This window comes from Trachymyrmex cornetzi, unplaced genomic scaffold (genome assembly GCF_001594075.2).
Source record: "Trachymyrmex cornetzi isolate Tcor2-1 unplaced genomic scaffold, Tcor1.1 scaffold641, whole genome shotgun sequence".
NCBI lineage: Eukaryota > Metazoa > Arthropoda > Insecta > Hymenoptera > Formicidae > Trachymyrmex > Trachymyrmex cornetzi.
In genome coordinates this window covers 353,699-359,698 of record NW_017299961.1, presented here as the reverse complement: position 1 = coordinate 359,698, position 6,000 = coordinate 353,699, and positions in this window count along the sequence as shown.

The window sequence follows — 6,000 nt, the reverse complement described above, 5'->3', positions numbered from 1 at the left end:
TATGAAGTCGATAATTTTCTCATATGGTAAAAAGTTGGTTCGATGACTCTGATTCATCCTGTATATATATAAATACAGAGAATTTATTTCAAAAATTTATATATGAAATATCTATATTTATTAATTTAATTGTATTATTTAATAAATTTAATTTATTTTATATGTCACAAAATATATGAGAATTATATTTACGTTTTTAATTATTTTGATTAGGTCAGTTATTTGATTCATAAAAAAAAATTTGTATAATATTAATTTAATAATTTCCTTAAAGTTTCATAAATCAATGGTTATTTTAAAAATCTTGAAATTATTTCAATAAATCTTTATAAAGTTTAAATAGATTGATAAATAATTATGTATATGATAAATAATTTTTGTTTTTAAAAATATTTTATCTTTATTTGAAAAATATACAATAAAAAATGTTGAATTAATAATAGCGATTTAATCTATGTCACACCGGCGTTTTGTTAACTGAGATGTAACTGCGATCCACACGCGCAATACCGCACAATATTCGAGATATTCAAGCCATGATAAGGACATATTGTTTGACACGTTCGATCGATTTATCGCCATTCTCGTTATTCGCTACTTTCGATGGCGCTGCTCGGTCGTCGACCCCCATTCGGTCGCGCGTTCCGATCAACGGCATTGGAGTCGAATGCAAATCGGGACCTTTAATTGGAAAGTGAATCCGACTATGGGTCACGATTATTCACGGCTGCCGGGTAGCAACTCAGTCCCGATACTCGTTCGTTCGCAGCCAATTGTTTCAAATCCCGCATTGTTCCAGAATCCGGATTAATTGGGTCTTACGGTCACGCTATTTAAGAAAACATTTTTGGAGCTTAGCGACTCAGCTCGACTGCGAAAGTACCAATGCATATTTTAAACGTAATTATCTATTACGTGTTATCTCACCGAAGTGGATCGCTGATTTGTAATACATGTTTGCACTTTAACTAATAAATGAAGTCAATGAAAAATTCGATAAGCTGCATTAACTGGATACACAACATAAAACATACAGGATGATTTTAAATGATTAAAATCTTTCAAACAAAAATATTTAAATTAAAATATTTAAATTAATATATAATTTAAGATTTAAATATATCAATATTTTTTTTTCTCTAATCTTTCTCTATTTCTCTTTCTTCTGAAATTTTTTACAGCATTTTAAGATGTTTATTAGCATCAGTATTAATAAATTGCTTATTAATTTAAATTTGACGTTACCTATGTATTCACATTAAGAGAAAAGTTGTTGATATTTGTGACTTTAATTATAATATTGTACAATTATGGTTATTACTATTATAATATTAGTAATAACTATATATAGTTCATCAACAAATATATACATATATGTAGTTGGTACCGAAAGTGACTATAAATTATAGTTACTAGTATCATAAAAATGGTTTTAATTATTATAATTTAACTATAATTTACAGTCATATATATATATTTTTCATCATACTCATAAATATCAAAATTGTTCTCGGTGTAGCTTCAGTTTAGGACTGTGTTTTAAAACTGACAAACAATCGGAATGTATAGTTTGCACGGAAATTGTAAAAATCAACAAAAATATTACTAAGCATCAAGCTCCACTTTGATCGAATATGGTTCTGTTCACTTATTTGTATTTTCTCTTTATTGTTCTGTCATAATTGCAATATATAAATCAAACTTTCAATTATAACGTTTTTCGATACAAGGAAGTCGATCGACGAGAACGCGAAAAAATTCGAAGACTACAAATCTGAAGAGCGGCAAGAGAACCAAAAACCTCAACAGGGCGAGAGAGGAGGGACCCGGCACGCATCCCCGAATGACAGATGGTATTTTCGCGTATCATGATCGCGGCTAGGATAGTTTCCTATATCGTAGATATACAGCTCCGGTCTGGCATCGTCGACATGTCGATAGCAGGCCTCGCCGTGCGATACATCCACCGATATCCCCGTACCATAGGCACCCGCCGCGGACGATCCCCCTCGTTCGACCGCTAAATGGCCAAACGAAGCCACCCCCATGGTGCTCAATTATTGATACTTACCCCTCGCATCGCCACGCATTTCCAGAGCTGCTGCGTGCACCTTGATGCATCTCCCGGTATAACAAATTTCTGCTTTGGAACAGCCAAGAAAATACATTTACCTGAAAAGTAAAAAATGTTATTTCCTTACGAGTGGACAAATAATTAGTTTAGGAATTGAAATATTCTCAAAAATTGTTTAACATTCAATTATATAAATATACCTCGAACAAAGAAAGGCAATTACAATTTTGCAATGCCGATTAACAATTTGTGTTTCTAGACAATTAAATTCTCTGTAAAAGAAAAAAGCAATCCATTTTACACGTCATATAATACAATTTTTTATGATATAAATATTAATTGAAAACGTCATATATATTTGAAGAATCAATTCATGTAATTGTTTTTTTCTGTTGAGAGATTCAACCATTTTTGTATGTTATGTTTATAGCTGTGAGAGCGAATTCAGTGGTATACATACATTGTGTGTATCGGGAATTATCGGGACATCAAAGAAGTTGATTAATCCGGAGTCTAGTATCGCGATATAATCCGAAAGTATCAGAAGTATTTGAGAACCTCTGTTGTGCACAATGGTCTCGATTAACCGTTTCACCGACTAGAGCGAACGGTGGACGTTTTCCAACGAGCTCTATTAGATCTGCTGGAAGTCCTGTACAGATTTCCGGAGCAGTTCCACAATGTTTCTTTGCATCGAATTCGGGAAGCTGATCTGGGTCGAGGAAAAAAATAAAAAAAAAAGGATCACACTGATTGGAAGTTTTCTATTCGGTAGCGCAGTTCTTCTCCTCTTTATCGAGATATCGCGAGATCGATGGTAGCAAGTTTAATCGAGAGTAAATTCTAGATTTTGGAACTTAACCGATTGCACGATAACGAATATCGAAGCTGTGGCTCTCAAAAAGATATCGTTACGAGGAGAAAGTCGTATAAAAATACGATTTTTACAATATTATCATTTGTTTGCAATTGTAAGAAATCTTGATATTTTGATAGGTATCTTATATCTCAGCAAACAAGCTGATGTGATTTATCATCATTTTGACGTCTTGACCGTCAAAGCAACGTTTTGTTTGCTGGAATACGAACTTATTTTTATAGATGTCTTGTAGACAAAGAAGATTATGAACGTCTCTAACTAAATTCGATCGAAGTATAAAGGTTCGTTTTGTAACACGACAATTTACAACGTGCAAGACATGAGAAGCACCTCCATTAATATCCCAAACATTAGAGGCGTCTCCCCTTAACTCTTCCCGTTTACTGTCCCCGGTGAGCTGGATGATCTTTCGATCCTTTTCATAAATTTCAAGCCAGTCATTGATTCGACGTTCACTCGTCGAAGAGTTCAAAAAAGTAGAAAAAAAGGAACATAGAGAAGAAAGAAAGGCGACTGTCTCCATAAAGCGATCGCTGAGACCCTCGCCCTTTTTCCATAGCGCGCCGCGCGTCTCGCCTCTAAGTGTATTAGATTCGCGTTTCGAGTCATGGAAGAAGCCGAAGACGACGGGACTAGTGGGGGATGGGTTTCGAAGTGTGCGAGAGGGTAAGTCCGAGGGCGCGGGCCTGTACCCCGCTAATGGCACCCTCGGGGTATTCCCGAAGAACCCTCTCGTATTTATTATTTAGCGTGGGATGCCCGGAGGAAGCGAGAGGAAAAGGAGAAGAATCGGTAGGAGAAGAAAGAGGGGATGGAAAAACGTAGAGGCAGATAGGGGGTCGAAACGACGATTTATCCGCAAACATCGCACACATCGCAGAGCATGGAATTCCGTCGAATACGATTTAGAGAATGAAAACCACGGGAAATTAACGCCAACATGACGGAGTCAGTTGTGAGAAAAAAACTGGGAAAATTCTGGGTCAGGAGTCAGAATACGTTGAGAATGCGCGCGCTGCAATTAAATCCTTTAATCTTTAAATTCCAGATATATTATTAAACAAAAAATATATATTAGGAGAGGTACACGTACGAGGTAGATATACGAGGATGAAAATTTGAGATGTTGCTTGAAATTGTGCAATAATTGACTAAATGTGTATCAAGATAAATTAGAGTAAGGTGTATGATAAGAAATCCATATAGTATACTATCTATAGATAGCTACATGGAGAGAATTTTTTCTTAGAATTTACCCTGAAAATATGACAATCGTGGGACAACATTGTATTTCGAAAAATTTTGATATAAATCTCTCATTCATTAATAAAACTACAATAAAGTATAAAATAAGTTTGATTAATTTTACTGAAGTGCATGGTAAAAATCTTTAAAACATTGTATTGTACCACAATCATCATATTTTCAGGGTAAATTTTAAAAGAAAATTCTCTCCGTGTATATATACACTCATGTATACTATCTATAGATAGCTACCGCCTTAGTGTCATTATTAAGCTTTGGCTATTACAAATAAAAACCGTTCACTGTGGCATGAAACTTTATTAGCTGAAATTAAAACCATTATTAGCGCAAGTAGCTAAAAAAATGTTAGACGTACTAAATTCCTTACCTATGCACATACATTACGGAAAATGCTTCATAATATGTCTCTAGCAGTAAAAATTTGTTGCTACAGTGCATAAATGCAAATAGCTAATATCTAATACATTTAGCTTTGGGCACCAACAGCATTAGCTATCACAGCATTAACTCCTACCGCTAATCCTTTTTTTCCACATACGGAACATTCCAGCAATATTCCAGCAATGTTGCTACGTGGGAATATGTGATATTTAGGATACAAAGGATAAGAAACGAATGTAAGTTTAAGTTTAAGATTAAATGATAGTAACGTTTATAGTGGAGTTTATAGCTAATTTAAGAGAAATTGTAAACTACATCCCTTAGCATGTATGCTGAAATAAGATTCTAGTTCTATTAACAGAGATCTAATTTGTTGTTGCTATGTTACAAATAATAGAATTTTCCACTCTAGACTTCGTGCGATTAATACACGAAGAAATTTCTATTTTTATCCTCCATCCGAGAGATTATCTGAAGAACCGAAGCAGCGCAGATTAAATTCACTTGTAGAAGATAATCTAGCCATTAGCACGGTGCTATCTGTGCCGGCAATGAATCGACTGACTGGTTGACGGAAAAAAGCGTGCTTTTGGAAAAGCGATTGACGTCGAATAAAAACAGCAGGTAACTTAGTTAAAGGGAGAGAAAAAGAGAAGTAACGAGAGGGTGGCAACGGCACGAGATGATGGCAGCAAGAGTGGGCGAAATCGGAAACGATTGTCGCTCGCGTCCATTCGAAAAGGCATCGGCGTCGGCAATTTGCGCGTCAGGGAAATGCATGCTTCGGTGGCAGCAGCTGCGGTACGTTATTGATACTACATTTCTCCCGATTTGACGAATTGCCATGCCGGACTAATGGTCCGAATGCGAAGGCAGCGGCCCCCTTCCGTCCCGACAATCGTCGTCTCTTGGCTTGGGTCTCGTAAAACTATAACCCGCTATAACTCATAACTCTCCCCGTCGAAGGAGGAGGAAAAGCCGAGCTGGAGGAACGCAGGCAGGATCGGAAAGGAAACGGCCGAAACTTATGCTCGGTTAGTCGGCATAGCTTAACGTTGGAGGTCAATGTGCTCGATACCTCCGCACTCGATCGCATTCGCGTTGATTTCCGCTTTGCCACAGGACTCTCGATGGAGGACTATTCCGGGGATCTAGCTTGGGATGGCAATTCTACCACGTAACCGATTCCATTTGGTCGTGAGTTGATCTTGCGTCCAAATTTTTTGTGATTGTTAGAGATTGTGGCCCATAGATTCTTCGGCGAATCGATTTGTCGCAGCGTTAATTGGACGTGACTATCTTTTTCTTTTTCGTCGCAAATTTCGAATAGTAGTTTCTCGATTAAATTTTATTCACGCTTCAAAGATAAAATTAATGATGTTAATTGTATCATGCATAT